The 24,542-nt window shown below is 36.9% G+C and overlaps 1 protein-coding gene across 1 annotated transcript in view; it reads left to right on the forward strand.

The window, feature by feature from the left end:
• DPYD (dihydropyrimidine dehydrogenase) overlaps window positions 1-24,542 on the forward strand; it is a 980,594-nt gene that overhangs the window by 637,903 nt on the left and 318,149 nt on the right. The gene's annotated exons all lie outside the window — the stretch shown is intronic.

The following is a 24,542-nucleotide window of genomic DNA, read 5'->3' on the forward strand; positions in this document are numbered from 1 at the left end:
GTGATTACTTTGGACCTGTGAAAGTTTAATATTTAAATAGAAGAAAGTGCATGTTAATTTTAGGTGGTGGGTGGGTGGGGTTTGGGGGTGTAAGGAAAACTTTTCTGTGACTGACTCCGAAGAGGACAAGATTTCTGGGATTGCCTCATTTCCCTCATTTCATTCCTTTTCTATTTGAGTTTTCTTTAGTTTTGGAGTCCTCAGGTCCTACTCCTGGCTCTATTCTCAAGAATTACTCCTGGCAGGCTCAAGGGATCATATGGGGTGCCAGGGATTGAACCTGAGCCAGCCACATGCAAGACAAAAACCCTACCTGCTATCCTATCTCTCCAGCTCCTCTATATTTATTTATTTATTTATTTATTTATTTATTTATTTATTACTGCACTGATAGTGTGGGAGCACCAAAATTTAAAAAATGCTGCCTTGGAAAGCATATGAGTGAGAATCACCACTAACATGTTTGACCACCTGTCATCTCAGAACAATACTTAGAAAGCAGAAGGTAAAAGCGAAATTCTACCACCTCTTCCTCTCTAAGCATTTGTTTACATCTCCTTCATCTCAGATATATGCCTATAAATATTTTATAAATTAAAAATGCAATGCTGCCTTTGACTTTAGATGTTTTAAATTCACTCTGCATACATGTGAACACCCACATATTTAAACATATACCAGTATGTTTAAGCTCTTTAGAGTCACATAAATAAGGCAACTAAAAGTTATGAAATCACCTTTATCCGACAACTTAATATAAATATCACTTATTTTCAGAAATTGTAAAACTTTCTTAAAACAGTTGAAATTGAGAATTTGAGTTGCATTAATTGTTTGCAAAATGAAGCCAAGTAAGCTCCTAACCTCTTGGTATAGCTGAGTATGTAAGTTCAGTCTCATTCTTTTTGCTTTTTTTCTACGGCCATCAATATCACTTTATCCAGCCACTTTAATACTGAAATATTAGTTTCTATTTCCAAACTACGGCAGTGAGAGAAATGATGTTTGAATCCACTCCCAGCTTTAAGTTAAGTAACAAGCTACTATGTACATTTAAAACTGCCTGTAAAGAGCACTGATGAAACCAAAACAAGGGCAGGTATATTATAAGAATGAATATCTAGTAGAATAATACATATCATGTTGTTCTTTTCAAATTTTAAAAATCTACCTGATATTGCTACTTTAGTTGATGGAACCCCTACTAACCTTCCTTCTGCAAAAGTGAAGATGTGGTCTGGTGTCACTGTGTACATTCCAAAGAGGAGTCAGAGTTTCATCACATAAGAAATAAATAGGTCACTCTCACTGACATCCCATTGTTCATCAATTTGCTCGAGCAGGCACCAGTAATGTCTCCATTGTGAGACTTGTTGTTACTGTTTTCGGCATATTAAATACACCACTGTAGTTTGCCAGGTTGTGCCATGCAGGCGAGATACTCTCAGTAGCTTGCCAGGCTCTCTGAGAGGGATGGAGGAATCAAACCTGGCCGGGCCGGCTGCGTGCAAGGCAAACGCCCTACCCTTTGTGCTGTCGCTCCACTCCTGAATATAGAGAAAGTGAAAATCAAGTGCAGGACCAAACTTTGAAGTCTTATAGTTATAAATTCTCTTTCTTAAAATGTTTAGAAATATAAGCAAAGCAGCAACTGTTATTAAGGTATTATTATTTGGTAATAAAGGAACATCTCTATTGTCATAACATTCAGATTTAAACTTGTCTACCTGAAGTCTAGTAAACCATTTCCTTTGACTGAGTATTATTTTATAAACAGTTGATTAATAAGGACTTCTATAAAATTCAGTTTAAAATATACTGACATCTCTTTTACATCTCCTTTACCTACATGTTTACTAGTCTTATACCAATGAGTGAGTAACCCTCTTTAGTCCTGGTGTACTTAGAATGGAAATTTTTATTTCCATCTGACAGAATATTTTCTAACCCATAAACAGTAAATATTAATTTTTGTCGTTTTGGTTTTGAAATTATTATTGACACTTTAAAAGTAGGAAGATTTGTAAGAAAGATCTGCTTCTTTCTTCTCTTGAAAGAATAAGATGTGGCCACAGTTGACCTGTGCCCCATAATGAAAAACTAGAGTTTAATTAAGCTGCTTTAAAATTTTTATCTGATTCATGGAAGTAGCAGCAAACATTTGACCAAGGATAAGTGCTCTTCTTCAAGTACAGGTTTTATGAGTGTATGCCTTTATGATTCTGCCTATCATATTCAAAACTAACCTTTACCAAGGTTTCTTTCTGACCTTCGGGAACCTTGGAGAATCTCTGACTGCCTTCTTCAATTAATACAGCCTCTAAGTCTTAGACCCTCCCCCAGCTACCAAAAGAAACCAACAGGCCACATGCTCTTCTTTTGAAGCAAGTGACAATATGCACCATGGGACTTCTCAGTCTTAGTTATGTAATCCTCTTGAAATGATTTTCTCCTGCCATCAGAAAACATAAATGTTTAAAGCCTTTTCTTAAGCTGCTTGCTTCCTTGTTTTGAGTTGATGATTTGGCATCATGAAACACAGATTTTTAAAACACAATGGGAACCTTTAGGATTTTCCAATTCATTTTTCTTACATAAAGGCAAGTAATTAGGAACAAGGAAGATGCACAATTTAACTTTTCTGAGGCCACCAAAAAACAAGACCCCTGGACTTTGGTCCATAAATCACTGGTCCCACCTAAATCTCTGCCCACTATCTCCCACAGGGTCATTTGGATGCAGCCCAGATCCTAGGAAACTGAGTAACTCAGTACAGTGACACAGGGACTCCTGCTGTACCTGTTTGTATACTATCAGTTCCTCAGTCTGGAATTTATGTTTCCAATGGAAATGATCCAAATTGAAATTACCTGGGGAAGCTCAATAGATAGAGCTTGTACTTAGTATGCAGAAGGCCTGGGTTCAATTCCTGGCATCATCTATGGTCCCATAAGCACCTATAGGAGTGACTCTCTAGCACCAAGTCAACAGCACTCTGATGCATAGTCTCAAGGCAAAACATGGAACAAAGAAAGCACCTGCTTCACTCTATTCCAAATGACATCTACTGCTTAAGTCTTACCAGTCAACCAGGCATACTTTCCTTGAGAAAATAAAAGAATATATTAACTGTAAACAGGTAAAAAGAGACTATGCCACAATGAATCTGGATTAGTTTCCTCAGCAATTTTTATTTTTAGAGGGGAGCACACCTACAGTATTCCTAGCTCTGTGCTCGAAGTGACTGTATGGGATGACAGGGATTCATTTTTTTTTTAATTTTTTGGGTCACACCCAGCAACGCACAGGGGTCACTCCTGGCTCATGCACTCAGGAATCACCCCTGGCGGTGCTCAGGGGACCATATGGGATGCTGGGATTTGAACCCGGGTCGGCCGGGTGCAAGGCAAATGCCCTACCCGCTGTGGTATCACTCCAGCCTCATGGGATGACAGGGATTCAAACAAAGATACTGGCCTAGTCACATGCAAAGCAAGTGCCTTTCCTCTTTTGCTATCTGCTTGGTTCTCCCTGGCATTTTTAGGAGACTGTGAAGATGTTAGACCCCTGACCCTTGTTCCTTGTAGAATTCTCAGTGTTCACTGGATGGCTTTATCCAATGATAAGTGTGATTGCTGAATAGTGCACAACTATTTATAAGTAATGGCTTTTTAATGGAAAATTCCAGCACAAGAGTATAATTGGAGGTGGGAAATGCTTATGCTTTCCTAGGGAAAGTCATGCCATGAATAAAGATGATGGTGATGCAGTTATCATCGGCAACATCTCACTAGCTTCTATCTGCTGTGTTTATTTATATACATGCTCTGCACCAGATTTGTAAGCAGAGAAATGTTCAATTCAAACAGTATTACCATTAATTTTTATTGTGGCTAAATACATATACAGTCCAGCTTTCATCAGTATTTCAGCAAAACGGATTTGAAAGAAGTAAATGTTCAGTGATCTTTAAAAACTATTGACTTAAATTAAGATTGTCCCAAAGAATACTTGGATACGTCCTACAAGAGCACTTCTCTGTGTCCAAATTCAATTTATATAAACTCTGTGTTTGTTTTTTAAAAATAGAGAAGCACTTGTTTCTGTTAAAGCATGCCAACATTTTTCATAAAACATTAACCACAGATTATTACTTTTACCCTTGCCAGAGAGCAGACGTCTGTCACAGTAAGAGAATCCAAAACCAAGTGTGAGGACCACATTAGCCCAGATGTGCTAGCATTTCCCTTGGGAAATAAAACCTCCCTCTAGCAGCTGGTTTAACCAAACCTCGTTCTCATCTGCAATTCAGGATCCAGGAAGCAATGACCACAGCCTTCCCTAGATGGAGTTCCCATTAGGTGATTTGTGGAGGGGACAATGACAAGATTTTTAAATATCAAACAACTGGCAAGTTGTAGTTTTATGTATATTCCCCAATGGGTAAAATTCAAAAATTCAGGAATGTGAGATTTCAGTGATAGAGAAAGAAGCATAGGAACCCCATTAAAGGAAAATACTAGGAAACCACCTTGATCAGGGAGAATCTTAAATACGGATCATTGAGTTGGATTTGCATTGTAAATAGTGGCCCCTATGTTTCTTATGATACAAGTATAGTAAAATACTACATTGCCCTGAATATAATGCTTAAATCATGTTCTTATCTCCATAGATCAATTTGATTCCAAATAGCAACTTGAAGTTTGTGAATTGACTGGGTCTTTGTAGGATAGACGAAGTTAATTTCAGTGTGTTAAACCCCATTTACGCATGTGGAAAGTAATGCACTGAAAGATAACATTAATATATCAAGAGGTATGAGAAATGGCTGCATGGTATATGATCCTGAAAAGCTAACTGAAATATAGTATTAATATACATTTGACTTTTGCTATTTTTTATCTTTTCAAGCAGAATGTTTTTCAATTATTTCATATTATTTTTAGAATTATAATTTTAGTAATGTTTTAAAATGATATTGTTATAGAAAAAGCATATCAGCTCAAAAAGAAGTATTTTCCTTTATTGTATCATGCAGGCCAACTTTTACTGGATTTTTGTTCTCTACCATTTGTATAAACATGAATAAGGGGTTGAGTAGATAACTATAAGAGAATTATTAGTAGCATTATATAATTGCCAATATTTTGCCATGAGCTACTTTTTCAATGAGTTTTAAAATTTACTTACTAGTTTGGTTAATGATATAAAAGTGATGGTTTTGAATTAAAATTATAATAGAAAGTAGCTCAATTTAAATTGGACTTTAATATCAGTGCTAGAGGCCAGAGAGATAATACAGCAGGTAGGGCATTTGACTTACACATGGACAACTTAGTTCAGGACCTGGCACCACATAAGGTACCCCAAACATGACCAGGAGTGATCCTTGAGTGTAGAAAAAAAGAGCACAGCTGGGTGTCACCCAAAACAAAGACAAAAAAAACAAACAAAAATTAGTTCTGAGTTCAGGAAATACCTTTTCTTTTTTCATTCCCTAAGACCACAATAATGAAAAGATTAAAAATGATATGCAGTAACAAATAAATAGGTCATCTGGTAAATTGTTGCAGATGAATATCTAAAGGTATTTTTCAACTATATTATTTTTATTGTACTTATTATCTTCCCCACATAAAGCAACAATTATGTAGTAAGTGTTCTTAAATAGTCTCAAATGATCACATAATATTGAGTTTGAAAAATATAATTTTTTCATAATATGACTGTTGACTGTAACATATGATGAATAAAAAGTGTCTCCTTCCACATAGTAATGCACATGGCAAAGAAGTAGGGTGGAAGCTATGGCCATTGACTATAATACTATGGAGATATTCAATAGCATTATGTCACGCCAAGTAACCAGTATTATCTTTGGAGAGTCATAAAGTTGGAAACCCAGATATTAAGATTAAAATATTGGCTCATGTTTATATAAATATAAAAGTTAGATCCCAGGAAGAGGATGCAGCCTGAGATCCAACTGGACTAGAGTATTTGCAGAACCTGGCTGGAAAGATTCAGCAGTCAAAGACCCTAGAGGTAAAACTAGAAAACAAGATCAGACCTAGAATCTGCAAGCACCCAGTTAAACACAGGCAGGGGAACTCAGGCACAAGATGGGACCAGGAGTAAGACAAAGGCAAAAGAAGCAACTTTCAGGGTGACCTTAAAATTAAAGCAACTTCTGAAAATTGTTTTTCCACAATTCTCCTGAAGATAGTAGTCTTTCAAGCAGCATTTCCAAAACAGGGCCATTTGACCACTGTTTATTTTTTTTTATTTTTATTAGTGAATCACCATGAGATAAAGTTACAGACTTACAAACTTTCATGCTTGCGTTTCAATCATACAATGATCGAGTACCCATCCCTCCACCAGTGCCCATTTTCCACCACCATTGGTCCCAGCAGCCCTCCCACCACCCCCACCCTGTACCCTCCACCCCACCCCGCCTCTGTGGCAGGGCATTCCCTTTTGCTCTCTCTCTCTCCTTTTGGGTGTTGTGGTTTTCTAGAGAGGTATTAAGTAGGCATCATGTTCAGTCTATAGTCTATTATTTTCAGCCTATATCCCCCATCCCGAGCAGGCCCTCCCAGCACTCTTTACTTGATGGTCCCTTCTCTATCTGAGCTGCCTTTTCTCCCAAGTCAGTATTTGAGGCCGACTTCTAAGCTGTGGAGTAATCCTCCTGTATTTATCTCTACTATTCTTGGGTGTTAGTCTTCCATTCTGCTACTTTATATTCCACAACTGAGTGCAATCTTTCTATGTCTGTCCTTCTCTTTCTGACTCATTTCACCTAACATGATACTTTCCAGGTTGATCCACCTATATGCAAATTTCATGACTTCTAACCCCAAGTCATTTCACAGAGTCCATGGGTAAAAATCACAAAAATTGTGGGGCCGCATGGGAAGAGACTATGGGACAATCAGTAGGACAAGAGCAGAGTTGGGAGGTACAGGAATGAAATGAGAGTGCAAGTCAGAAAAAGTGTCCTGTTTCAACATCTCTCCATTTCAGGCTTCCATAAAGGAGTTGATGAGTCATGCAGGAAGAAGGCACATTATCTGAAAAGAAGAAAATATTTCCATTACCCTTCAAAAAATTAGTTAAGGAAAATAAAATCATTGCAATTATGGCTTTTAAAGTCTAGCTATCTTGATTAAATATTGAATAATCTGTGGCTTTTGTCTTCATCATTTTGCAGCGCCATGACCAGTTCATGAGGTTGAGCCATTAGCAATCACCAGGTCATTTGTACTGATATCAATGATGGAGCCAGGATCTAATAACGAGTATGCTTAGTAGTTCCTTCACTAATAGCTCACATTATTAATAGCTATGTGATTAAGAAATGTGTTCTTTGGAAAAATTTTCAAGGGGAAATAAGCTTAAGGCATGAATTTCAATTTCAGCCACTATGAGACATCAGATGTATCTTTACATCTTTCCTCATATTAGTTATTCTTTATTTTTCTACCTTGAGAGTTTAAGTGTTCACTCTTCTTCCTCTGTTACCTATGTTAGGTGGATTCAGTTTTCAAAGTCCTCAGTTGCAAATCCACATCCATTTCATGACCCAGCCTTAAAAAAACATAAGAAAATAGTTTTTCTTATTTGTAAGTTTTCTAGATCACTATCAAAGGAACAAAATTATCTTCTGAATATTCTCCATTGCCACCATTTTTCTCCTCTTGACAAAAATCAGAAAATTGTGTGGTGATATCATAGGCAGGTCACATTTGTTTTTCTCTGAATATTTTCACTGTATTTTTCTAATATGGAAGAAATTGTTATTTGGAGGAATAATTGGATCCCTTCACTTCTAGTGTTTATTTTATATTCCTCCATCCTCTAGTCATTCTTGATTTTCTTCTTATATGTTTTTTATCTAGTTTTGAGAGACTCTTAGAGAATAGTGATCTCATTGTTTTAGAAAAAGGAATTAGTCTTGTATGTATACATTATGCTGCCAAAAACATCAAAAGTTCTCTACTTTAATTCAGCTAAAAAATATTTAGGAGTATTTGCAATGTGCCAAGAATTGTATGAAATAAAAAAGAAGAATTAATTATGGGACTTAATGATGGGAAATAATGACTACCCTCTATCCTCACTTTTATTGTCTTTGCTCTATGATGTGGTGGATGACTTATTTTCCTAGTTGACTAGATGGATACAGAACAGTTTTCTCCATCATAAATATGGTATAACTGGCATAGTAACAATGAAGCTATGGTTTATTGTACTTGAAAAGCATGAAAAGCTTCTGCCACGTTCTAAAGGGATAAAGAAGGATTATTTAGATAAATGCTGTTTGAACTGGTAACTAAAATATTTAGATGTGTTTTTTCTGACTTAACCAGGATGGATTAGAACATCTGTGCAAATATAGAAATGAAGTGTATTGAAGAGTAGAAAGAGTAAGGTGATAAGAGGAGATGAACATGGCATAAGATGACATGGAGAGAGAAGTGTTAGAATATGTGAGACAACTTACGTAAGAAATTGTTATGCATTCCGATCTTATTAAAAATGTAGTGGGAAGCTTTCTTGAAGTACCATGTATATTCATCAATTTAGCATTCATGGACATAGACGTGTGAGTCGTGCATGTAATGATGGGAATGAAATGACTTTTTAGAAAAGTTTTGGAAGTTGGGACCATGCCTAAGGATTTTCCGGATACCCAGGATCCCTATCTGTGATTATTGGCCACCATCCAGCAATTCAATGCAAGGGTCTGAAGATGAGATACTTCTTGGGTCCTACAATGCTGGGATGACTGGAATAGCCTGGTCATGCCCCAGGACTGTACCCGGTAATGCCCCAGGAGACCATGTGGTGCTCAAAACTAAACCTCTGTCAGGCTTATGCTAGGCCTGTACCTTATTGGATGTACTATCTTCTACTATCTTCTGGTTCCTTTTTTATGTTGAGAGATGAGAGAATAGAGACAGGATTATATGAGTGGACTTGAAATTCCCAGTAAAAAGCCCTTGAAGTAGTCTGTCTAAAGAATAATGATGGTTTCTAGCTTTGATTTGGGGCAAGATGATGGAAGTAAAGAAATTCACATGACATTAGAGTATATCTCAAAGCAGTTAAGGGTAGATTTGATTAAGGTTTTGAAGAAGAAACATGCATCAAGATGGCTGTTAGCTCTTCATTATTAACAGATGGAGCAAAATTTAAACTTCTATAATTAAGACAGAAGTATTAGCTCACAAAATAGAAGAGAAGTGTTGAAATTGACTTCATGATTCACTGTCACTGTATCACTGTCATCCCGTTGTTCATCAATTTACTGGAGTGAGTACCAGTAATGTCTCTATTCCTCCCAGACATTAGATTTTAGCAGCCTCTCCTTACTTGTCTTTCCCAATGATTGGAGGCTCTTTCAGGGTCAGGGGAATGAGACCTATTGTTACTGTTTTTGGCATCTCATATATGCCACGGTTATCTTGCTAGGCTCTGCCTGTGAGGGTGGGATACTCTCAGTAGCTTGCCAGGCTCTCATACAGGCTCTCACTTGTATCACTTGTAGTCCCGTTGATCTTTGATTTGCTCGAGCGGGCGCCAGCAACATCTCCATTTGTCCCTGTCATGAGCTAGTGTAACCCAATGATACCTGCTCGCTCCAGGAACAGAAAGAGCCTCAAATCATTCATTCAGAGATTTGACGAAGAAATCTGACCATCTAGATGGAGGGCGGCCACAAGGCCTTCTGACGTCCCGTGGAATCCAGTCTGTAACAGCTCTAGTCCAACGGTCGTCTCTGAATCGAATTACATGACCAGCCCATCTGATTTTTGTTGCCCTGGCAAACGAGACAGCATCCCTGTTTTTTGACCATTGACGGAGGTCAGAACTCCGGATTCCTTCTCTCACTTGAGTGAGACATGATATTCCCAGCATAGCTCTCAATTCCTCTTTGGGATACCCTAATAGCATTCTCATCCTGCTTGTGTAGGGCCCAGGTCTGTCTATCATTCGTCGACTTAAAGAAGGCCTTCGATTCTATTGAGACTGAGGCGGTCATCGAAGCCCTGGCCAAACAGGGTGTTCAAACTCAGTATGTCAAAATCCTCCAAGAGCTGTATTGTGGATTCACCACCAGGATCTCACCATTCTACAAGGAAGTGATCATTGATGTAAAGAGGGGGTGCGGCAGGATGATACCATTTCACCGAAACTCTTCAGTGCCGCCATTGAGAACATCATGCGACGACTGGAATGGGAAGGAATGAGAGTGAAGATAGACGGTCGGCAATTATACCACCTCCGCTTTGCTGATGACATCATTCTCATAACGTCAAACATTAGCCAAGCGGCACAAATGCTGGCCAACTTCGACCGAGAGTTTGGAAAGGTTGCTTTGCAGCTGAATCTCAACAAGACAGTGTTCATGAAAAATGAACTGGTCCCTCAAGCTCCATTTGCTCTCAATGGAAGGAACATCTCTGAATGCAGCAGCTATGTGTACCTGGGTCAAGAAATCAACATGAGGAATGACTTGGTGCCAGAACTGCACAGGAGGAAGATAGCAGCGTGGAATGCATTCAAGAGCGTCAAAGAGGTGGCTAAGAGAACGAAGAACCTCCGACTCCGGGCACATCTTTTCGATTCCACTGTTCTTCTGGCACTAACATATATATATATATATATATATACATACACATACATACACACACACACACATATATATATATATATATATATATATATATAATTTGTTGCCTTCTGTCTGAACTGCATCAAATATGGTAATTATGGAAAATAGGTAGGAAGTATCTTATAGTGTGTCCAGAAAGCAGCCTGGAGCGTGGTGGCAGTTGGGTAGTGGAGGTTGGCTCCCGGGGCTGGGTCCCTGGGGGCGGGGAGGGTTCTCACCCACCCCCCTCTTGGGCACCCCAAGTGAAATCAGCCTGGCGCGGAGTCCGGAGACTTCATGATTACCTAACATAATGTCGTCAGCATCACCATTCTTTCTAACTTTGTCTTTTTGGCTCTGTTGTGCTGCGGATGACTCATTCTTACCTATGACAAATAAGTATTCTTTATTCATCTGATAACCTAACCTCAGACAAATCCATGGTTCCCGTTTCCTTCCCCCAGTGTATTTCCACCTTTTCTCCACTGTTTGCTGTTCTTTTATGACTCTGGTATTTTAGCATACTTCGAATATTTACCGGTTGGTAAAACCTTTTTATTTTTTCCCCACTGAGTGTTCCTTAAACAGTTTAATGTGTGTTTAGTGGTGGCCACAGAGTCTAATGTGGCGAAAGAGCTTACGGGTTTGATTCCTGCCCCCTGAGATCCTGAGGATCACCTCCAAGTGAAGGCTCTGACCAACAGAATCACTATATGAGGTCCTCAGCAACACACACACACACACACAACACACGCACACACACACGCACATGCACACACATTTGACTATTAAACATACTACATACCCATTATCCCATTTTTACAGAGGTGATAGATTTAGGGGAAATAAAGTGAAATACAGTTCTCCCAGTAGCTAATAATAGGATTTATGTTATAGCGCTGGCTAGGGAAAAAGTATCGATACTACTATGATAGAGATTTATCCCAAGATGAAATGTCCTAAAATATTTTTATGGAGAATAGAAATTTAATTCATTCATTTATTCCCATTGTACAGTAGGCATTCTGTACATGGAATCACATTCTCTCCTCACTATTTCTGAGAAGGAAGATAGAATAAATTTCTTATTATAGACAAAGTAACAGGCCACAGTTGCTCATGCTGTGTCTGCAGAAAGAAATGTATTCTGCTACACTGAAGGTCCTGTAGACAACTTTTGGAATTGGAGGCAAGAATCAATGAATGAAACCATATGGAGTGTCATGTTGTGTCAGTAAGGGAATTTTAATTTTTTTTTGTAAATTGAGAACTTGCATTTCAAATAACTTTTTTTCCCTTAAATACTTGTTCCAGACTTTGGTTGTATTTCTTTGTTAGCTATTTTTGGTTTTGTGGGTCCTATTTCTCCTATATATTCTTTTGAGTACATTCTAAATGTGTTCGTTCAGAACTCATAAATGAATTTTACTCACAATTACTTATTCCTATAAAAGAATCTATCTCCATTTAAAATATTCCATTCTAATAGACTATAAGACGAACACCCAAGAATAGTAGAAATAAGTACCAGGAGGTTGTCACCATGGCTTGGAGGCTGTTCTCTCATTCTGGGCAACTCAGAGAAGGGAACAGCAAGTAAAATGTGGTTGTTGGTCATGTGGGGGAAAGATGATGCGGGCCAAATATAGACTAGAGACTGAACGCAATGGCCACTCAACACCTTTATTGCAAACCACAACACCTAATCAGAGAGAGAGAACAAAAGGGAATACCCTGCCATAGTGGCAGTGTGGGGTGGGGGGAGACGGGACTGGGAAGGGGGGGTGGGATGTTGGGTTTACTGGTGGTGGAGAATGGGCACTGGTGAAGGGATGGGTTATCAAACTTTGTAAGGGAGAAACATGAGCACAAAAATGTATAAATCTGTAACTGTACCCTCACGTTGACTCACTAATTAAAAATAAACTATTAAAAAAAATAAAAAAAATAAAAATAAAATAAAATATTCCATTCTGGGGGAAGTAAATCATTCCTGTCATACAAACACAGATACACACACACACACACACACACACACACACACATACAGGATTAACACTTTTCACAGGTAGTTTAGAGGAGAAAGGGTGTAATTATAGTACTAACTATGACTTCTTTCATAAATTTGCCATGCTATGTTTTTATGTCTTTTTTGTTTGTTTTTATTTTACTTTGTTTTTATTTTACTTTGTAGGTATAGGCTGTGCTCATTGCCTATACCTACTTTTGTGTTCAGGGATCATTCCTGGCTGTGTTTGTGGAACTATGTATGCTGACAGGTAGTAAAACAGGGTCAACAACATGCAAGGCAAAACCTGAACCCTTGGTCCTGTTAATAAGGTCTTCACTCCGTGATGAAGGGAGTAAAAAGTTTATACATCATCTCAGCCTGGCTTCCAGTGGGACTAAGGACATCCTCTTAATTTCTCTCATCCATTGTTTGAGAGAAGGTATGATAGCTCACCTTACTATGATCTTCCTTTTTGTCAGGCTCTAATTCAAGGTCTAATTCATCACACAGTTCTCATCCCAATTCTTTAATGTGCTTTTTATATCTCCATATTATCCCTGGAAAATTCAAGGACGACAAGGGTAATCTGCCAGTCATACAAGGAAGTGGCAGCCTCAGCTTCCAAGTCTACCAGTTTTGTTCCCGTTTAAGAGACTGTGCTCCTAATCCACAGTTCAGTTGTTTTTCAAAGAACTTTAAAACAATTAACTATCAAATTTATCTCCACATATCTTAATGATGTATATGTTTGAAAACGTTAATTACGGAACTAATGAAAGCAATTTTATAGACATACCATGGGAAAGTCTAGGTTTCTGAAAATAGTTGTTAAAAGTATCTCAATTTTCATTAGTAATTTTACTGTTCTGTTTCTATATTCATTTCTATAGAGAAACGTATCAAGTATTGAAATATCCAGATGTGATCAAATAGGACAAGGCCTAAATTTATTTTAAATTTTCACTTGTTTTTTACATGTGACGTCCCTTCTTCCTTCAAGGAGGCAACGTGTGGTGTTGGGTATCCCTAAGTTTTCCTAATAGTTGGTGATTATTCTGAAGATGCTGAAGAGAGGAGAAAAATCCCACAGAGGGATCCTGAGAGTTAATCCATTTTTCTGCAACTGGTGGAGAGCACTAAATATGCAGAGAGCCATCCAGTCCTGAGTGCTTCCGTCCTTCCCTACCATCCCATGGCCTTGCTCCTCCATAAAGGTAGATCATTAAGCCATCCAGTGGTGGGGAGTATATGCCTCTCGGAGAGCCCAGCAAGCTACCAAGAGTATTCTGCCCAAACGGCAGAGCTGGGTAAGCTCCAGAGTGGTGTATTCGATATGCAAAAAACAGTAACAATAACATATCTCATTCCCCTGACCCTGAAAGAACCTCCAATCGTTGGGAAAGACAAGGAGAAGCTGCTAAAATCTCAGGGCTGGGACAAATGGAGACATTATTGGCACCTGCTCGAGTAAATCGATGAACAACTGGATGACAGGGATACCGAAGTAAAGGGTGCTGCCACTGCCGCCCTTTATAGCAGCCTGGCTGTGAGTGGCCATAAGAAATTATGCACTGCTCCGTAAGACCATCACACAATACACTGGTGCAATAGCAGGGGTGTTAAGATATCCATTACTTGAAATTTTGGTTTCTCTGTCTTACCAGATTGCATGCCTTTCCATCCTGTCATCTTGCCCCTGTCCCTGGCCCCCCTCCACCATCTTTTGAGGGTTTTGTGTCTGACAGTTCTTTTCTGCTGAGGGTTTTGTCCTTTCTGTTGCCTTGTTTCTGCCTGTGTGGGCTCCCCACCCCCGCTTTCTTGGGCCTGTGTGTTCTGAGCCTTGTTCTCCTTTTCTGGCATGTAGTTATTTGCTTCATATTTCTTTCCCTTTCAACGTATTGTCTCATAGAAAGAAACATCAAGTAAAATAAAATAAATTCTTTCTGTTGACATTCTTTTACATGGTGTTGTATGGTTGTCATTTTCCCTTCAGGATAGCTCTGCTTTTCTGTGGGCACAGCTCGTTTTGGTTCCAAGATTCCCAGACATGTGTCCTGAGTAGTGCCAAGGATGATGGCAATGAAAAGCACTCACAGCAAACAGTGAAATTATTAGCAACAGCTCCATTTCTTTGCAGTAGATCATTTTACATAGAGCATGTGAGTTTTTCTCTCCCAATTTCAGATTATTAAATGTGTCAACTTTTCTCCAAGAATAGGTTAGCTCCAAAGTGTTTTTTGGTGACATTCTTCCTTGCAAACTTATCTTGTTTTTTATAACCTCTAGTGATTTCTTATTGATGAACACAGCCTGTGAAGATAGTTGTCGTGACTGCAATATCTGCTCACTCAGTTCAGTCACTTATTATTAATTGAGCAACCATTATGTGACTGGAATCTTGCAGAGGTTGGGGACACTTAGCATAATCAATTTTACCTTGCTTTTTTGCATTCTGTAGTTTCTTATTCTTATTTTTTTCCTTTTCGGTTGACATATCACATACTAATATTTATTCCCCTGCCATCTCACTTTTTTCTTGATCCCTTTGGACCGAGTACTTTGGTTTTTTATTTAGATTATTTGCAAAAGGATTCCAGCTTTTCTACATAAATTTACACTAGTGCACTAGAATGATCATATCTTGGCAGTGAAATCCCACATTTGACAGATTCTTCATTCCAACTTTTGTGTTGCAATTAAAAATATAATAGAAACAGCAATCTCAGTTTTTCTTTGGTATTGACTTTTGTAATATCCGCAGTAATTGAATTTATATTAATATGTTTACTTAACAACTATCAATGAATTAAATAAAAGTCCACAATTGAACTATTCCCTTTGCAATATCTAGTTCTTTGTTACTTTTAAATGTTTCCCTTTCACTTTTATTTTATTTGGAATTTGTGTTCTCTTTATAAAAATTTTTCTTCTTTTAATTCTTTTTCTCCTGAATCACCTATGATTTGTTTCTATCTCTGTTATTTCATATTTTTGTTAATTTTTCTTTCTAATTAATTTACTTATTGTATCCAGTTATTGCCATTTGCAGTTCTATTTGTTATTTTTATTAGTGGTGCTATGACAATTAATATAAGTTACACATTTTTCCCACTCAAAGGAGGTCTCCCGCCTTAAGGACCCCTAAGCACAGAGCCAGAGATAAACCCTTGGTGCTTTTGCCTGTAACACAAAAACAAGCAAAAAATGCCACCTCCTATATTTATGCTCCTTTTGCTCATATTTGAAATTTACACATTCTTCCTTATGTCCCAAAATTTGAAATGAAGTTTTTAATTTTATGACTTTCTTCTTTTGTTCTTGTGACTTAAGTTTTGAGTACAGAACCAGGAGTAACCCCTGAGCACTGCCAAGTATGGCCTAAAAGTCAATAAATAAATAAAAGTGGACATGGTAAGTGAGGTACTTGTGATCTTATCATCTGTCACAGGAAAAAAATTGTGGATGCAGACAGAATAGAAGCGAGGCATTCACAAACCCTGCCACAGATTTATTTCTAAAGGGCAGGACTTTTACACCTGATTCTATAAAACAAAATGGAGTTTTGAGTTTACCTAGTTCACCCTACAAAGGTTTTATTCATGTTGTTCCTGTTTCTGACTTGATAAACCACTGCTACTAGTCTGTTTACTTTGGTATATTTGAAGAGTTATGAGTATTAATCTGTCGTGGATCTTCTATTCCTTTGTTTATAAACCAAATTCATTTTAAGCAACCACCACCACAACAAAAACCAAGTAATTCAAGGAAAACATTTTTAAACTCAATCTATGGGGTCATCTAAAATAACCATGAATCACTCTCTTGACTTAGTGACCTATTATATCTTTACTAATGGAAGCTTAATTTTTTTCTGTCTCAATTGGTACCAATTTTAGTATAAAATGTGTCATCTTTCAAAACAAAATATTGGGGCTAGAGGGATAGCACAGAGGTTAATGTTCTTGGTTGCATGTGCTGACATCTGTACAATCCCTGGCTCCACATATAATTCTCAGCACCACAGGGAGTGGTTTCTGAGCACAGAGCCAAGATTGAGCCCTGAGCACTGCCATGTATAGCCCCAGCAAATGACAATAAAACAATAGAAACAAATATGTTTTTTTAACCTGTTATATCTATAAAACAAGGTATTTATCCTTTACCCCAAGTTTAAATTACCTCAGAATTTCCTACAAAAGCCACACAGTTTATTTTATTAATTTAATTTGAGGAGTTAGGAGGCTAGGTCCAGTTGGGTTAAGGGTTTATTCCTGGCTCTGTCTTCAGGTATCACACCTGGCAGTATTTAGAGGACCATATATGTTGGTATATTGCAGTATACATTATGAACCTAAAAAAGTGAAGTGGGCAAATTAGGAGGGTTAGATTAGGTGTTTTTTTGGTTTTTGTTTTTTGCTTTTTGGGTCACACCTGGTGATGCACAGGAGTTACTTCTGGCTCTGCACTCAGGAATTACTCCTAGCGGTGCTCAGGGGACCATGTGGGATGCTGGGAATCGAACCCGGGTAGGCCACATGCAAGGCAAATGTCCTACCCGCTGTTCCAGTCCCAGGGCTAGATTAGTTATTAGTTTTAGAAATTGGTCGTATATTGTGAGAATCTTTGAATCAAATATTATGACTTGAGGTAATTTCTTCCCTTTTACCAATGGCACCTCAGTTGATTTTATAATAAAGTTTCATTTTATTGAATTAAGGTTTCAGTTTCCTTGTGAGTTTCTTTTTCTTCTCTTTTCTCTTTGGATATCTCTCTTGTCATTCTTGTTTGTTCGTTGGTTGATCTGGGGCCATGCCCAGCTGTGCTCAGGGCTTACTCCTGGCTCTGACATCAGGAATTACTTTTGGAGAGGCAAAGGGGGCCTTATGGGATGATGAGGCTTCAATCTGGGCCAGACATTTGCAAATCAAGAGCCCTACTCTCACTCCCCTCGCTCTCCATCATACTTAATTCTTTTGGTTCTTAGGAGCAGTAGCCCTCAGGTTTGAAACTACATTTCACTGAAGGAAAAAAAATTTCTTAGAATGTGAGATTTTTTTTACTTTTAAATTAAAAAGTGAATGACTAAAATATATAATTTTGTATTTTTATATCTTTAATTATGTCTTCTTTTTCACTTGTGTGCTATTATTTTCTTATTTAATCTATCCTTGGTTTATGATTGTCTTTGAGAGTATGTAAGATTGGTTTATAGTACTTCTAGCAACAACTCTTATGCTTGTAGGGCTTATTACATGTTGGGAAACATGCCAATATATTAGGGAGAGATTATATTATTTAGCTCTCAAACAACCCCTTAGCTAGCCCTACCATCCTCCTCATGTTTGCAGATAAAGAAACCAGGCATTGAAATTTTAAACAGCTTGTCAGAAATCCCAGTCATGATAGAGTGTATGACCACAAACCTGCATCATTTACCTCTACTACATAGCTGTAAATGATGCTGGGTTCGATCATTATTTCTTAGTGATTTTCCTTTTTTCTTTTTCTTTTTCCTTTTTTATTTTTTGGTGGTGGTGGGAGGTGTAGTTACTAGCAGTAATGCTGATGATTTTCAGCCAGCTGTGCCAAATGTAAGGGCCTAAGAATGTGCTTCGGATCCACCTGGCAGCCAATATGTGGTGCTGGAAATCAAACCAGGGTCGGCCATATGCAAGGCATGTAATTTAACACTTGCTCTGCTGGTCTGGGCCCTGTACCTGTGTGTGTGTGTGTGTGTGTGTGTGTTGTTATTGTTGTTTCTTTATTTGAGGCACTGTAATTTAAAATATTGCTTAGTATAGGGTTTCTCTACCAGAGTATTGGAGTCCGTCCACCATTATCCCAGGTCCCCTCCCATTCGCACCTCTTCCTTGACCCATACACCCCTCTTACCCAGCTGTAGAAACTCAGTTTTTTAAGAATAGTTCTCAGGTTCTGTTACCTTTGGTATTCTCATCACCTTACTATGTTTATCTGTTTTTCTCTTTCTAGCCTATTTCACTCAGCATATCACTTAGCAGAACAAATTGCATGATTTTATCTTTTCTTATAGCTAAGTAGTATTCCATTATGTGTATATTAGGTTTTTTTATTCAGTTAATTTGTTGTTGGTCATACGGGCTATTTCCACATTCTGCTTGTGATGAATAGTGCCTGCATGAACATAGACACACAAATTTCTTTTCAAAAGAGTGATTTTTGACTTTTGGGATAGATACCAAGAAGTAGAATTGCTGGGGCTGGAGCGATAGCACAGCAGGAAGGGCGTTTGCCTTGCCTGTGGCCGACCCGGGTTTGATTTCCAGCATCCCAGATGGTCTCCCCAGCACTACCAGGAGTAATTCCTGAGTGCATGAGCCAGGAGTAACCCCTGTGTATAGCCGTGTGTGACCCAAAAAGAAAAAAAAAGTAGAATTGCTAGGTGCTAGGGAAGCTCATTTCTTAGATTTTTAGAAAATCATTTCTGACAGGTTTTTTTTTTCCATTTTGGGTCACACCTGGCGATGCACAGGGGTTACTCCTGGCTCTGCACTCAGGAATTACTCCTGGCGGTACTCAGGGGACCATAAGGGATGCTGGGAATCGAACCCGGGTTGGCCGCGTGCAAGGCAAACACCCTACCCAAAGTGTTATCTCTCCAGCCCCTAGAAAATCATTTCTTAGAAAAGGGTACATATTGTTTGCTAAAGAATTTGGAACTTGGTGGAAGAATAGGTGATTTTCTCACTGTGTTTTTTCCTCATAATTACTTCTGATAAGAACACAAACACCATTTACATCAGGTTAACTTCTGGATCAATATTACTTTTGCTGTAAAAATTCCTCTGTGCATGACATGAGTTTGTGGTGCATAATAGTAACTTATGTCCTGGCTCTATTATTTGAGTAAATACTTCCTAAATATAAAGTTTGCTCTTCTCATATATGTCACATTGCCCTGATGGTTAATAGTTTCCAGATGGAAGGCCAATTATAGATATTGGCACATGACCTTGCTCAGGCATTTCAGTTGTTCATTATTCAAATTAGAGCAAATGATTTTGTTTGTTTGTTGGAATTATTTTTTTTACAATACAGGAGGGAAAAGGAGGAAAAACATCACCCTTTCTTTGATGGCGGCTAGAGATATCTTGCAGAGCCTTCCTAAATGGTATCTTTTACTGAAACTTTACTCAGCTTCATAGATTTATTTTCCTTATTCATAGAATTGAGTACCACAGAGGAAGAGGAAGCAGGATAACTAAGTTAAGTAGCTTACAGTTTATTTTATACAATCCAAAAATCTCAGATACTTGGAAAGGTTGTGTAGAATTTTTCATAAATACTCCCAAAGAGCTTATGTTTTTATTTTGAATTACAGTTCAACAACATTTAATCCCTTGTTATTGCTTTGTCATTTTTAATTGAATTATTCAAAACATGAAACAAAAGGAAAGAATTGTAGATAGCGTGGCAGTATTAACAGAATTACCAGAGTGCTGAGAATTATTAAGGAGGACATTATGTTTGTTAATCGGGCATTTAATTTCGCCTCTGTTTGTGGATGGAAAATATTCTCTTGGAAATGAATTTTTTCAACAATCTTAATTATGACGATGACTTCTTAACATCCATGAATGGACTATACAAGAAAAAACAGTTTGAAACCTAATTAGTCAAGAATATTCCTAACTTCCATTTTAACTCTAGAATGACCGACCAACATTGGAGTAAGATTGATCTTGAGTGCATAGGAAACATCAGGCCTTCCAAAGATATTTTTAGAAAATCATAATTACTAGAGAAAAGATTAAAAATATTTGGATCGTAGTGAAACAGGCATGCCACCTTAACCCGTTTTTTGAAATAGACATAACCCATATATTGAAATAAAAGATTATCATATTTAATCCAGCAACACATAAAGTTGAATTTTCCATACCACGTGTGGCAAACAATTAAAAGTTTAATTGTTCAATAAAACAATTGAAAGCTGCTTTAAACCAAAAAGAAAAAATAAAATCTCATTATTTAACAGAAAACAGGAAAAAATAATATAATCACCTAAAATACGGATTTATTTTACAAATTTTAATATCTATAATTTTCAAAACCACTATTAATAGTAAGGGATTTTCTTAAAGTTATCAACCATGCAAAATGAATGCAGAATATATTAATCTTTATGGGTAAAATGATAGACAAGGCTTTAAGATGAGTACAGGGATCATAGAGATAGTACAGTGAATAGGGCATTTGCCTGCACACGGCCAACCTGGGTTTGTTTCCCAGCATCTTGTATGGTCCCCCAAGCACTGCCAGGAGTAATTCCTGAGTGCAGAACCATGAGTAGCCCTTGAGCATCTCTGAGTGTGGCCCAAAAGGCAAAAAAAAAAAAAAGATAAGTACAACTATACTTTCATATTTATTCTACATATGAAAATGGAACCCTATGTTTGAAAAATATATATCTTCATATATAAAATATGAAGTTTTTCATTTTTATCACATTGATCTCTAGATTTATTGCAAATCCAAATAAAAGCCCAGGAGAATTATATTTGAAATAAACCAATTTAATCTAAAATGTATGTGTATGATAAAGAGATAAGACTAGCCATGGTATTAAATTCTAGTAGTGATGCCTTTAATAAATATTCATATGGCATTTGTGCTGTATTAGACATTGTTCTTATCACTTATATGCATTGATATTGCCTTAACTGGTGTCAGCAATACTTATAAATTGTTAGAAGTGGTTTTGGCAGAGGCTGAGATAAATTGGGCAGAATTGGAGAATACAGTGTTTGTAATTGCCAACAAGTACAGCCATGTTAAACTAATAATTAAACATTCTGTGAAAATTGTTATATAAGCAAAAAGTCAAATACAAGTAGTTCAGTCTTCAAATGTGATAAGTAATCCTATAAACTTTTAGGAAACAATGTTGGAGAATTTGTTCTTAACAAATTCAGGATCTGCCAACATTCCTTCAACAAGGGAGAAAAGCACAATCAGAAAGGAAAAGATAGATATGAAAATATAAGGAAATCAGATATTTTCTTCTTTGTAATTTTTTCAACAAATCACAGTTAAAGAAGTAATATTTCTGATGCATGCAGTTTTTCAAGTTAAAAATCTGTAAATAGGAAAATGGGCAAAAACATCTAATGGCAGTGTGGCTAAAGAGAAATTACAACAGGCACGGTACTTGCCTTGTATGCACCTGACCCAGGCTCAATTTACATTAAAAAAATTACAATACACACTCATGTGTTGAATTTTGATATTAAGTGACAATGAATTATATACACAACTATGATTCCTATAGGCTGTGCTGTATTGCCTAGGAATCTAGTAGAATGTGTTATCTCATCTTTTGTAACTATGATGTTTTAACAGAATCCCTTAGTGACACCTTTCTGAAAATATATTCTGTTTAGTGACACATGAGTATGATTATGTAGTGGAATACTATACAGTATTAAAAGGAATGGTATATGGATCCATTATATTAGTTGTGTGTGTATATATATATGTATACACATATGTATATATATATGCACACATATATGCAGTGTGTATGTGTATATAAATTAATATTAGGAACATGATATTTAGGGAAATGAAATACCTTATAGAAAAGAGGTGTTATTCAATATCTCTGTATCACTGACATCCTGTTGCTCATCAATTTGCTCGAGCGGGCACCAGTAACGTCTCCATTGTGAGGCTTGTTGTTACTATTTTTGACTTATCGAATACAGATAGCTTGTCAGGCTCACAATACAAAATTATTTCTTGTTAAATTATAATGTTTTGATATATAAATATATGCAATAAACTTTAATAAAGCAAGGAATAACAAATATAAGAATTTAATATCAAAATTTTATAAACATTCAATTTGATTTATTCTGTCTGTGTAATGAAAAAAATGTCTACATTGTGTTGAAGGCAGGGGATTTGGAAGAATATTATCCAAATAGCTTATATCTTAAATGCAAATCATTTATAACTTTATATTTTCCATAAACAGGTTTCACAATTATTAAAAGAATAGGCTCCACAACTATATTGTTTGATTCAAGGTTTGTGCATTCTTTATGTTAGATATATTTGTGTTGTGCTGATACACACACATACACATATGTATATTTTACACAAATAACATAATTATTTTCTCCTGTATAAAATGTAATTAATTATAGAATTCATCTCAGGATTTTACAAAATTGAAATCCATGTAACATATTTCTTTGAATAGAGTTATTTAACATCCAAGTGTTTTTGAGGTACCATTGTTTTTGTCCTGATTTTTTATTGTCAGTGGAAAGGTATTTTCACACTCATACATTCTTCATGATCCAGTGCTGACTGAGAAGCTCTGCTGTAATTTCATTCTTATTTTGAACATCCAAGGTCAATTTTTACTTAGTGAAAGGATATCAGTTTTTCTCATATTTCCATTTTATTTTGATTAAAGTGCTAAAACTATAGTTGTGGATGAACATTTAAAGATACAGTGAAATGTAAAGCCCAGATAGTTGAATGACATGCAGCAGTGATAATAAAGAATGGAGAAATTATTTTACATCCTCATTGTTATTAATAAGAGGACAAAAATATTGTCTCTCTGTAGGTAGAAAGTATAGGGAGTTTTCATCTTCTATTTGCCTAAAAAAAGCTAGAAAACGATCTCTAGATAATTGTAAAAAATACAGATATTTCAATAAAAGGTAGGCAGGGTTTTCCATGAAGCAGAATTTTTATATGCTGAGTAAATAAGAAATGACATTCAACCCAAATGACCAGCATAGAAATAAAAATTAAGGAGAGATCAGTAGTCTTGCTTTAATTCAGTTTTTCACCAAATAAATTGACAAAGGGTCTATAACTTTCTATGCTATTGATAATAAGCAGGAACATTTACATTAAAACCTGGTAATCATTGGTAAAGTATTTTGCCTATTTCAGTAAATATTTGAGAATAAACAGGTCCACCAACTATACCCAAGAATTCATTCTATACAAAGTATAATATCTGCACCTACATATATAGTGTACTTGAATGGAATCCTTGTTGTAATAACACAAAAAAGGGAAACATACAGTTCATTTTGAAGAAAAAATATTGAATAAGTTGTATATGTTTAGACAGGATAGCTTGCCACCTTTTAAGAGGATAATTATGCATCGTAATCAGGGGAAAAGTTAAAAGATCACAAGCAGTATGTGATGTGTATTTGATTCTGACTACATGTATGATAAATATATCAATTATACCAATAACTAAGATCGGAAAGGACTTTGCTTTGTTTGAGTCATACTTGCTGTGCTCAGAGCTTGTTCTTGGTGTTTGCTGAGGGAACCATAAGCAATAGCAGAGGTCAAACAGGTTAGCTGAATGCCGTGCAAGAACCTTCAGTGCTACAGTGTCTCATCAGCCCTTTGAATGTACACTTTTATAATAGAGTTCACAGGACAATACTCTATAATCACAATGATTTTCTTTAATTATTATAAAAGAAAATATTATTATGTAATATAAATTCAAGTCCAAATGTTGGTCTGTTCATCCCAATTAAAAACCATGTTTGTTTTGAATTAAATTGCCCCACGTCCATAATTCCTTAGAATGTTTCCTGAAAGTACAGGTTAAATTTTATTTCATTCTTTGATTTCTTTTTAGAAATAATGATCATATGCTTAGGAATAATGATCGGGGGGGGGGGGCTGCTGGAGCAATAGCACAGCAGGTAGGGCATTTGCCTTGAACACGGCCATCCCAGGTTCAAGTCCCAGAATCCCATATGGTCCTCTGAGCACCGCCAGGAGTAATTCCTGAGTGCAGAGCCAGGAGTAACCCCTGTGCATCACCGAGTG

Source organism: Sorex araneus, chromosome 8 (genome assembly GCF_027595985.1).
Source record: "Sorex araneus isolate mSorAra2 chromosome 8, mSorAra2.pri, whole genome shotgun sequence".
Taxonomy (NCBI): domain Eukaryota; kingdom Metazoa; phylum Chordata; class Mammalia; order Eulipotyphla; family Soricidae; genus Sorex; species Sorex araneus.